General features: G+C 31.7%; 2 long non-coding RNA genes across 2 annotated transcripts; both read left to right on the top strand.

The window, feature by feature from the left end:
* Positions 1–224: 224 nt before the first annotated feature.
* Positions 225–1,481, top strand: LOC145953905 (uncharacterized). The gene is made up of 2 exons (XR_014431131.1): positions 225–373; positions 1,263–1,481. It is a non-coding gene; the product is annotated as an uncharacterized LOC145953905 (long non-coding RNA).
* Positions 1,482–3,553: 2,072 nt separating this feature from the next.
* LOC145958712 (uncharacterized) lies at positions 3,554–6,543 on the top strand. The gene is made up of 2 exons (XR_014434367.1): positions 3,554–5,437; positions 6,325–6,543. It is a non-coding gene; the product is annotated as an uncharacterized LOC145958712 (long non-coding RNA).
* The last annotated feature ends 6,131 nt before the right edge of the window (positions 6,544–12,674 follow it).

The following is a 12,674-nucleotide window of genomic DNA, read 5'->3' as shown; positions in this document are numbered from 1 at the left end:
TTACTATTCACGTATACGTATACGTGAATAGTAAATGGCTGCTAAGGGTGGCACGAGGGAAGCAAGGTTCAATTTTATAATTAATTTGAATATTTTAATGAATAGTGCATAGTAACTTATAATATTATTTTAATGAATAGTGCATAGTGCATAGTAACTTCAAAATTTCTATAAATAGGGGCCTAAGGTTTTGAAAATTCAGAATTCTAGAGAGAAGTAAATTCTGGAGAAATAGAGAGAGAAAGTAAGAGAGAGAGAGAAGGAGAAAGAAAAGGAGGTTCTGCTCTAGTGCCTCGTTTAAGGAGAAAGAGGAAGAGATTCTGCCCAAGTTTTTAGAGAGATATTGCACTAGTTTCAACTCCTACTTATCTAGGTAAGGGGGAGGAGAACCTTATCTTTTTAAAATTTTATATACTATTATGTATAATTATTTATGCATTTATTTGATTATATTTATTTAGTGGGGTGCCCCTAACCTCACTATATTTATATATTTATTCAGTGAGGTGTTCTTAACCTCATCTAACTACTTAACTTTTAATTACTATGTTATTGTTATATTTATTCAGTGAGGTGTTCCTAACCTCATCTAACTACTTAACTTTTAATTACTATGTTATTGTTATATTTATTCAGTGAGGTGTTCCTAACCTCATCTAACTACTTAACTTTTAATTACTATGTTATTGTTATAATTATTCAGTGAGGTGTTCTTAACCTCATTTAACTACTTAACTTTTAATTATTATGTTTATTTATTTACGTTATTATTTAGTGGGGTGTTTCTAACCTCATATATTTGTTTAACCTTTAATTACTATTACTTATTCTATGATTATTCTTAAATCTATTTTGAGTAATTTTTTTTTATGATTAATATAATTTGTTAAAATGTCTTTTACTCATTTTAAAGATAATTAATACTCTATGGCCATAGACGATAAAGTTTGAATTATTTGTAGCTGGAGGTTTAACCTTGGGGATTTAAATGAGTAAGAAATGGAGGTGGAATAATTTTTGGTTGGTGTTATAATGATGCTCATTTATCCTGACTAGTCACTACAAGTATAATTCAAATTTTATTGTATCAAGAAAATCTAATATTTAATCTGTATATATATATATTTACATATATATATATATGTTAAAATTTTATTTATAAATAATTATGTTTATTCGTTCGAATTATTGTATTTATTGGATATTGTTCTTACTCCTTTCTTTTCTTTGTTTTTTTTTTAAATTAAATATATTATAAATAGATGGATCAACTTGAGATTCCAGATCATTTTGCTGTTATTGTTACTGCTGTCCTACATGGAAGGAAATTGGAATATGGAGGCTATTTGATGGATCTGTTATAACTTTACTTGTCAATCATATTATTTTAATTGTAATTTTCTTTCCGTTATGAATATATATATATTGTATTAAAAGAGTAAGGAAAATGAATAATGTGTAAAATAATACGTTATTCTAAATATTTTAGAACGATATGTTATGTATTAAATTCACAAGATATTCTTTTCTTTACTTTTAAATTTTATTAAATAAATATATAGATATTGTTAATAATATAATTGCCAAAATATTATAATTTTATATTGTATAATTTGGGTATTAGAATTAGGCGTTACATTTAGTGGTATCAGAGCAGGCCGATCCAATCGGCCGTGAGTTATGAGTCTACCATGCTTGTTTGGTAGATTAATAATGTGATGATTAATTATGTTCTTATTTATTTATTTGTATGTATTGTATTCTCAGGATTTGTCTGATAGACATGATATAAATTGATGATGCTATTTTTAATTGATCTTTTCATAATTGCTTATATGTTTGATACTTTTTACTTACGTAAGAAGTAGTGATTGAGTAGTATCACTCGTATGGTGAGCTTATGTACCAATAGTACGGACAAAGCCTTGATAATTAACTAGAAATTATTGAGACCTTAGATTTGGATGATTTTTCAAGAGTTTACGGTTAATGGAATTTAGGAATCTATAGTAGTAAGCAATTGAATCAAAGGTGGTTGTATCTGAGAATTGGAGTTTTGATATTTTGATGAGAGATTGGAATGTTCCTTGAGTATTGGTGCGTGCATGTTAACTTTTATGGTTTAGGTAGTATGTGAATTTTATTCTCTAAGTCCTTTGTGAGCTGTTTTGGTCTAAGATTGTAATGGAAAGCTTGAATATGAGTTTAAGGTGGAAAGGAGTGAGTTTGGAATGGTTAAGGTATTTTGTGAAATGTTAGTACACTAATGCTATATGATATGGGTATTATTTTCGTCGAAATTTTGTTGTGTCAGTATGAGTATCATATTGACAGAATCAGATTTTGTGGTCATCATGAGAGTTGTGGCTTTTGATATTATCTTTCCAATAGAACTGTAATAAGATAAAACGGAGGTCTAAAACCTTAGTTATGACGGCTTTGGTGATCAAAAGTTTAGTTATAAGAACTGAATATACTTGAAATGATTTCTGAATTTTTAGTTAGGAAGGTGATCTTTTTGAAATCTTATGCCTTCATAAGAATTGTAGCTTATTCATTTACCTTTCGTTTGAGATAGGTTTGAGATCATTTGGATGAGTATAACTTTGTGTGTCAGGTAGATATATGCTATCATGATGTTTTTGAGATTTTAGGCATAACAAGGATAAAAATGGATTTGATGATGTTTTAAGGTCTGGTCACTGAAAGGTTGATTCAAATGATATGATTGGTTCATGGTGATAAATTCATACATATTTAGGGATGATATAGGTGAAGGAGGTATTCTAATATGAATTGATATGCAAGTATGTGACCTTATGGATCAATTAGTGGATATTTGTGTGTTAATGAGAGGTTTTGACCTTAGGATGTGATACCATCATATTAAGAGTTAAGTGTGAAGATATATCTAAGATAAACTTAGCTAGATTATGATTGTATGAGGTGAGTGTTCTAGGCTATGTAATTTCTTGCGAAGGTATAACATAGAGCTATCTAAGGTAGAAGTTGTGCTTAAGTGAGAGTTACCTAATTCAATTAGTAAAATTAAGAGTTTTCTTAGGATAATTTATAGGAGATTTATTAAGTAAATGTCTAAGGTAGCAGTTAGAAGTTTAGGCTACTCTCATTTCACTCGCCTCTACTACAGGAATCGCTTTTGCTTTCTTTTCCTCTAGCTAATAAGACGTTTCAGTTCACTAAGTTGTCGTTTGCCTACCCATGAATTCAACAGTAGTTTGAAAGGCTAACCCATATCAGGAATTTCTGGACCTATGTTTATTTTAAGTACCCAAAACATTTTATCTCCTACTTCTGACTGGATTGACTAAGAAATAGTTGCCTTTGTGTGGGATAACAAAGGAGAAGGTAGTTTTCAAACTCTTAAGGAAAGATTGGTTAATACTACTAGATTTTAGCAAGACTTTTGTGGTATATAGTTATGCTTCTAAAGATAGGATCAGGAAGAGTGTTGTGGCAAGAAGAAAGGTAGAAGCTTATGATTCTAGGCAACTGAAAATTCATGAGAGGAATTACTCTACCCATAACTTTGAGTTAGCAGTTTTAATATGAATACTAAGATTTGAAAACACTACGTATATGATTCTAAGCTTGAGGTATTTAGCGATCATAATAGCTTTAAATATCTATTAACCAAAAGAAATAGTTAGAATTCGTTGAGAAATAAGATTTTGATCTTATTGATTATTCGGCCAAGCCATTATGGCAACCGATGTTTTGAGTAGTAAACCTTTATATTTATCTTCCTTTATGATTAGAGAAATGGATTTTTTTAGATTACTCCTAGTAGTGTGAAACTAGGTATGACTTGAGTAACAAGTGAATTCTTGAAAGAAATTGGAAAAGCATAATTAGTTGATTCATTTGGTGATAAGATATGAGGCTATAAGATAAAGTGATGAATAAGAGTTTAACTTGGGTGTAAATGGAGTGGTGAAATTAGAGATCTGATATGTACATGTAGTGAACTTACACTTAGGTGGTTAATCTTTAGAAATAATCTTAATATTGTGACAGACGCCTTAATTATGTTGATCTTTGATATATCACTTTTGATGATTTAAGGGTTGGATTTGATTGAAGAATTTAAGACTTATGATTGGTGTTTGAGATTATCCTTAGGAGCATTGAATTGATTATATTTAAAGTGACTAGTAAATTAATGGATGAGATTAGAGAAGCCTAGGAGTCAGATCCTTTCTTAGGGAATCAAATAGAGAAGATTGGTAGTAGTACGTATAATCATTTCTGAGTAGAATCAATATTGTTTTAAGGAGCAAATTTGAATGCTAAGTAAACTTGAAAGGACATAAGAATACTCTTCACATTTATTTAGGAGTTACTAAAATGTATCAGAGTGGCGCAGCAGAAGCGTGATGGTCTAAGATGAGAATAGAAGTAGAGAAGTTGAATTAAGGTATGGAGAGTGAGTTTAAATTTGGAGTGGATGGAATTTTAAGATTTAAGGATAGGTTGTACATTCATAGTGTGCTAGAGTTTAATAAAGCAATCCTAGAAGAAGGACATAAGAGTATTCTTAGTATCCATCCAGAAATCACTAAGATGTACCAAAATCTTAAAAAGATATTTTGGTGGCCTTAAGTGTAGAGAGGAATAGAGGATGGTGTGTACTCATATTTAGTATAGTATAAGTCTGAGACAAAACATCAGAAGCCTTTAGGACTTTTGTAGCCTTTAGATGTTCCTATTTGGAAATGAGATAATGTGTCTAGACCTTGTTGTGGGTTTTCCTAGGAAGTTTAGAAAGAATCTTGAACAAGTCATAGTCAAACCTCTTCGTTGCGGAAATTCGAGGACGAATTTCTTAAAAGGGGGGAAGTATTGTAACATCCCAATTTTCAAAATGGTAATTACTATTATTGTAATATTCCAAATTTTATTAAATAAAATAGGTTATTTTGATTTTAAATATTTATTGAGATTATTAGAAAGTTTATCATATTTTTATACGTATTTTTACTATTCATATATACGTATTTTTACTATTCATGTATACATATTTTTACTATTCACATATACGTATTTTACTATTCACGTATACGTATACGTGAATAGTAAATGGCTGCTAAGGGTGGCACGAGGGAAGCAAGGTTCAATTTTATAATTAATTTGAATATTTTAATGAATAGTGCATAGTAACTTATAATATTATTTTAATGAATAGTGCATAGTGCATAGTAACTTCAAAATTTCTATAAATAGGGGCCTAAGGTTTTGAAAATTCAGAATTCTAGAGAGAAGGAAATTCTGGAGAAATAGAGAGAGAAAGTAAGAGAGAGAGAAGGAGAAAGAAAAGGAGGTTCTGCTCTAGTGCCTCGTTTAAGGAGAAAGAGGAAGAGATTCTGCCCAAGTTTTTAGAGAGATATTGCACTAGTTTCAACTCCTACTTATCTAGGTAAGGGGGAGGAGAACCTTATCTTTTTAAAATTTTATATACTATTATGTATAATTATTTATGCATTTATTTGATTATATTTATTTAGTGGGGTGCCCCTAACCTCACTATATTTATATATTTATTCAGTGAGGTGTTCTTAACCTCATCTAACTACTTAACTTTTAATTACTATGTTATTGTTATATTTATTCAGTGAGGTGTTCCTAACCTCATCTAACTACTTAACTTTTAATTACTATGTTATTGTTATATTTATTCAGTGAGGTGTTCCTAACCTCATCTAACTACTTAACTTTTAATTACTATGTTATTGTTATAATTATTCAGTGAGGTGTTCTTAACCTCATTTAACTACTTAACTTTTAATTATTATGTTTATTTATTTACGTTATTATTTAGTGGGGTGTTTCTAACCTCATATATTTGTTTAACCTTTAATTACTATTACTTATTCTATGATTATTCTTAAATCTATTTTGAGTAATTTTTTTTTATGATTAATATAATTTGTTAAAATGTCTTTTACTCATTTTAAAGATAATTAATACTCTATGACGATAAAGTTTGAATTATTTGTAGCTGGAGGTTTAACCTTGGGGATTTAAATGAGTAAGAAATGGAGGTGGAATAATTTTTGGTTGGTGTTATAATGATGCTCATTTATCCTGACTAGTCACTACAAGTATAATTCAAATTTTATTGTATCAAGAAAATCTAATATTTAATCTATATATATATATATATATTTACATATATATATATATGTTAAAATTTTATTTATAAATAATTATGTTTATTCGTTCGAATTATTGTATTTATTGGATATTGTTCTTACTCCTTTCTTTTCTTTGTTTTTTTTTTAAAATTAAATATATTATAAATAGATGGATCAACTTGAGATTCCAGATCATTTTGCTGTTATTGTTACTGCTGTCCTACATGGAAGGAAATTGGAATATGGAGGCTATTTGATGGATCTGTTATAACTTTACTTGTCAATCATATTATTTTAATTGTAATTTTCTTTCCGTTATGAATATATATATATTGTATTAAAAGAGTAAGGAAAATGAATAATGTGTAAAATAATACGTTATTCTAAATATTTTAGAACGATATGTTATGTATTAAATTCACAAGATATTCTTTTCTTTACTTTTAAATTTTATTAAATAAATATATAGATATTGTTAATAATATAATTGCGAAAATATTATAATTTTATATTGTATAATTTGGGTATTAGAATTAGGCGTTACAAGTCTCATATGAACATGATGAACATGCTTTTTAATTTTTGAATCCTTTTAAGTTTTGTCAAGTCTTGTTTCCTATATTTTGTCTACAAAAATTCAATGTATATATGCCAAACACTTTGCATGAATACATGAACCAAAAATATCATGATGCATAACTTAAAGTGGGCGTGACCTATAGAAGCCATTTAGGAGTCATTCATGCGTGTTATTTAGTTCTAGCATGTTCCATGTATTTTTGAATATCCATGTGTAACATGTTTTCTTGCACATGCACCTAAATTGTCGCCCCACTTTCCTTGCATTTCCACTTGATTTGGTCAATATTTGATGCTTGAAAAACCATAAAAGAATCTAAGAGGTATGCTGAAAATTTTGTGCAAAACAACTTGTCCTAAATAGTACAAAACCAATTCCACTCAAAAGATCCCCTAAAAGCCTCTAAGAACACGCCACTTGTCTCCTTCTCTGTCTCCTAAAAATTTGACCTAATTTTCTCTCCACCCACAAGTGCAAAACCTAAGCAACAAAATGGGCTGAAATATTAAAAAGAATTTGGACACAGAGTATAAAAAAAAATTGATGTGAAAAGAAAAGGAAGAAAAGAAAAAGAACAAAAAAAAATTGGACCAAAAGGGACTTGTTGCTAGACTTGTGGACTTGGACCTTGACCTATGCATTTGGGAGTTGGACTCATAACATTATTGACCTATTTTGACACCATAAGAGTGGCTGGACCAAATTATCTAAAAGACTTAATCTAGTGAACCAAAACAATTAATCCATTCTAGATCTATTTTAAGACTATTCTTTTGTGTGCTTCATTTTTAATTGTGTCTTAATTTTAGTTTTTCATTTCTTTGGCCTCTTTTGTTTTGTCTCAATCAATTCTCTCTGAGTTTAGCCTTTCATTAATTGTGCATTTTTAGTTTTTATTTCTTGGACTCTTGCTCTTGGGTTAGTTTCATTTTGAGTGTAGATGAAGAACCTTTCTAGTCAACTAGCAAACCTTTGGTGGATTTGATTGGAGAAGTGAACCGAACCTATACCTAGTCCTTTGGATGGATTTCCACTACCAAAAGGAGTGCTTAAAAACTTGGAGAGGACTAACCTACGTTTGTTCATTGTGAAGGAACCCACTTGGAGGAGTTGAAGACCTAATTTTCCTTTCTTCTTAATTCTTGCTTAACTTCTTTTGGGCCATTTGTATTTGGGCCTTCTTTCTTTATTTTGGTTTGTAATTGGCCAATTTTAAACCTCTTCATTTTTGGTGGTAGATTCGTGTAGTTTGAAGGTGATTTGAAAACCTTCACCTAGGTATTCGACTAGTATATGCTTTGAGTGCTTTCCTTTGCATGTTTTAAAGCTTTTGGTAGTATAATTGCTTAGGTCTTTATTTTGTCTCAATTTTCGTTTAGAAGGCTTTCATTTGCCTACTAGGGGGTCGTGCACACCACACATTTTATTCTTGTGCAAACTTGTTTTGTGAGAAAAGTGTGAAAAGGCTTAGTGATTTTTACTTGAAAAGACTTGGTTTTTAAGTGATTCTTAGTAGTCCACCTCCCTTGATAGTTCACTTTGTACACTTAGGCCTTTTCATACCAATCTTGCACCTTGAAAACCTTTTGTGAAAACCTTTTATCACTCACTCTTTGTGAAAATCTTTTTCAACCTTTTTGAAAACAAATTTGTGAAAACTTTTTTCTTGGTCGAAGATGAGTGATCATTCTAGTGTACATGGTCATAACTCTTGTAGTACTAGGTCTAGTGTTAGGGAAGAACTTAGGGAATTGAAAGAGTACTTAAGAAAAAAAGAAGAAGAAAATATAAAGAGAGAGGAAGAGTTAAGAAAAAGAGAAAAAGAGAATGAGAAAAACAATAAGGAAATAAAAAGGTTGCTTGCTAGGTTAGTTATGGGAGGAGAGGCTAGTGGATCAAAACCAAGAGTCTCTTCCCCTAAATCCTCAAAGGGAAAGGGGGTTAGAATACCCTCAAGTATTCATGAAGAGGAAGGGCATCATACCCAACCTCCAAGTGACATCTTTTATAGTAGTCATCACAATGATGATTACTATCAAAGACCCCCAAGGCAACATAGACATAGGGAGTCCTCCAATAAGGAACCCAACATCACTCTTCCCCCATTTCATGGCAAAGACAATGTTGAAAATTATTTATATTGCGAAATGAAGGTTGAACAATTGTTTTCTTGCCATAGAGTGAGTGAAGAAAGAAAGGTTTCTTTAGCAACCCTTAGTTTCCAAGGGCATGCTAGGTATTGGTGGACCTCCTTAAAAAAGAAAGGAGAATAAATCATGAGCCCCCAATCCAATATTGGAATGAGCTCCGTAGTGCCTTAAGAAGGAGGCATATTCCTCCATACTATGACCGAGAGCTTATGGATAAGCTTCAAAGATTGAAACAAGGGTCCTCTAGTGTGGAAGAATATAGGCAATGTATGGAGTTGTTAATGATGAGGGCTGGGATTAGGGAGGAAGAGAGGACCACAATCTCTAGATTTCAAAGTGGTCTAAACCTTGAGATAAGAGACAAAGTTGAACTTTTACCTTATAAAGACTTGAATGAACTTGTTCAACTTTGTTCAAGAGTGGAGCATCAACTTAAGAGAAAAGCTTTTCGAAAAGACACCACTCCCTCTTATCCCAAGAGTTTCAAGAAGGAGGGTCACTCTTCTCTACCTTTCCCCAAAGAAGAAAAAGAAAAAGAAAAAAAAAGACAAATCATCCTTCAAAACACCTTCCAAAGATTCTAAGTCAAGCGAAATCAAGTGCTTCAAGTGTCTTGGAAGAGGACATATTGCTTCACAATGTCCTACAAAGAAAACTATGGTTTTAAAAGCCCAAGATCACTATAGTAGCCTTGATGAAGCCACATCTTCTTCCTCTAGTAGTGAAGAAGAAGCCATAGAGACCGAGGAAGAAATCTTACCTTGTGAAAGAGACTTACTTTTGGTAAGAAGGCTTCTTAACAATCACTCTAGTGACATTGACCAATCTCAAAGAGAGAACTTGTTTCAAACAAAATGCAAGGTTTTAGAAAATACTTGTTCTCTCATTATAGATAGTGGGTCAACTTCCAATTGTTGTAGCACTAGATTGGTTGATAAGTTAGCCTTGACTACAAAACTTCATCCTAAACCTTATAGAATGCAATGGATCAATGAGGAGAGAGGTATTATAGTTAACCAACAAGCAAGCATACCAATCTCCATTGGTAATTATAAAGAAGAAGTTTTGTGTGACATAGTGCCATTGGAGGTTAGTCATGTCTTGCTTGGAAGGCCATGGCAATTTGACAAGAAAACAATCCATGATGGTCTCACCAATAAAATAAGTTTCCAACACTTGGGAAAGAAATTTGTGTGGTGTCCTCTATCACTTTCTCAAGTGAATGAGGACCAAATCAAATTAAAAGCTAAGAAAGATGAGGAGGAGAAAAGCAAAAACAAAAAGAAAAAGAAAAGAAAAGAAAAAAAAAATTTCCTTTGAAGAAAAAGGGCTAGGTTCAAGAGAACCTTAACCCTTGTGCCATCCTCATTCTTTTGGTGCCAAAGAAAGATGGCAATGGAGGATGAACACCTTTTATAAAAGCCATCATTGAATAAAAGGCACCTAATCTCTAAGATAGATGATTTGGTAATGAAATTGCATGGGGTTAATAACTTTTTCAAAATTACTTGAAATGGTGACGCCTTTTTCGCTCTCTCCTTTCCCTAACACTTTCATTCAAAAAATTGTGTACTTAAGGATTTCATAGCTAAGTTTTAGTATTTTACTTCCCTAATTGTGGTTTCACATCTTTTTGAAGGACCAATGAAATGGAAGAGCTTAAAGATTTGAGGTCAAATCCTTCTCAAGAAGGAGGGGATGTTGGAGGACCATCCTTGGTGCTTCATGTGAAACCCATCACATGGTTCATGGCTAGAAGCATGGAGGAAGATAAAAGAGATACCATGTATGGATCCATCTCCTAGGCCCAATTTGAGTAATATAGAATTTTATTACTTTATTCCAATTTTACCCTTGTACTTTGGGGTATTTTAGTCATAAAATTTGTATTTCCAATTTTACCCTTGTATTTTGGGGTATCTTAGTCATAAGACTTATTTTTTTTTGTATTTCCCATTTTACCCTTGTATTATGGGGTGCTTTAGATAATAGGGTTTTAATTTTTGGATTAGGGTTTTTATTAGGAGGGTGACGCATTTTTGGTAGCTTTGGACCTATTTTTGGACTTAGAAAGGCTTAGGCCCAAGTGGAGGGCAAAGGTTGCATGGTCTTATAATGCACCTAGATGTAGCCTAACTAAACCCAAAGATTTCATCCTTAGCCACCAAGTTGCATCTAGGGTTAAGGTTTCATTTGGTGTGCATTTGGCAAGGTGAATTTCGGCCAAGGCACCCTAAATGCAACCCTAGATGCCTCCCACTCCTATAAATACCCAAGGCACCACACCTTATAAATAATTTGGATTATATTGATTTTGAGTGAGCATTTCATGCCTCAACATCTTATCCTTAGTCACTAGGTTAACTTCGGCTAACCTTCTCTTATCTCCACCCTTGGAGAGTGAGAAACCTAGAGTGGCCTCCATCTTCATTATGGAGTGAGCCAACCCACCTTGAGCACCAAACACTTCCGCCTAAACCATCACCATTCTCACGCCCAAAACCATTCCACCCTAAACGTCCCCATTCCTTTCCCTTTGGTGAGCCTAAATCCTTGGGCAAGGTGACCCTCTTCAAGACGCCATAATCAACCATGGAAGGGAGGTCTCCATCAATTATGTTTTCTAATTGCCTATTCTCTATGATTTTATGCATATCTGTGTTAGAGTAATGTAAACAGGTATTATCTTGAGTAAATGTATTATGTTGGACCTAATGTATAAAATGATTTAGTTATTTATTGCATTTTATGTTATTTTAATTTATTTATTTATTTATCCATTATGTGAAATTTCACATGAGTCAAGTGGGAGAATGTAAGGTTATATATTATGTCTCATGTGAGAGACATGATGTGTAAAAAGACTAATGAATAAATAATTAAATAATTAAGGACTAAATTCTAAATAGACTTAATAGAGTAGATTTTGAGAATAATTGTTATTTGATTTTAAGGTGTTATAAATACCTACTAATGTTAAACAAGGTCCCCTCTCTAACAAAAAGTATTATCGCAAACCCTAATCATCATGAAAAATAAAGAGAATAGAAGAAATAGTCAAAATAAGTGAAATCTTGTTTTCCATCTTCTCTCAAGAAGATCAAAATGCTTTAAGGTTCAAAGGAATTCCTACTACGGAGAAAGGTACGCACATGAATGCACTATTTCTTTATTATATAAGAATCATGAATTTTGAAGATTCTTTTAGGTTTTCTATAATTAATGGTCTTAGAAAACTATAGAACTTACATTAGAACCTTAACTCTTCCTTTTAGAAATGTTCTTACATAGTAATATGTAAAATTGTATCCCTTTCATAATTTTATTTTTAGAAAGACAAATCTGATTAGGTATATTATTTTTGGTCCATAAATATAGTTCACACAGTATTCCAAAATTAACAAATAAAGACTAATATATGCTTATTAGATGTGACTTATGCTAGTTAAACATTATTTTAACACTAGAAAAATTAATCTTGAGAATACCAAGTTGACATTCAATGTCTCAAGGCAAGCCTTATGACCATTGAGCCAAAAAAATGAGAAGAAATAGTAATGATGCTTTTCTTCCTTTTACTTTTAAACCCAACGTTTTGCCTTACCTTGAATAAAGTATAATATCTTCTTGGCCTAATATATCTCTTGAGACTTAACCTTATGAGTAGAGGTAGATATACAGACCATAATTCTTGGCATTAATCACCACAAACTTTTTGTATGATGAGTCATGCTTCAAAAAATTAGCGCTTAAGGCCATAGGTGTGGCTGTGAAAATTTCATGCATGGC

This window comes from Cajanus cajan, chromosome 1, assembly GCF_000230855.2.
Source record: "Cajanus cajan strain Asha chromosome 1, NIPB_CcT2T_4, whole genome shotgun sequence".
NCBI lineage: Eukaryota > Viridiplantae > Streptophyta > Magnoliopsida > Fabales > Fabaceae > Cajanus > Cajanus cajan.
This window is presented reverse-complemented; position numbering and strand designations above follow the sequence as displayed.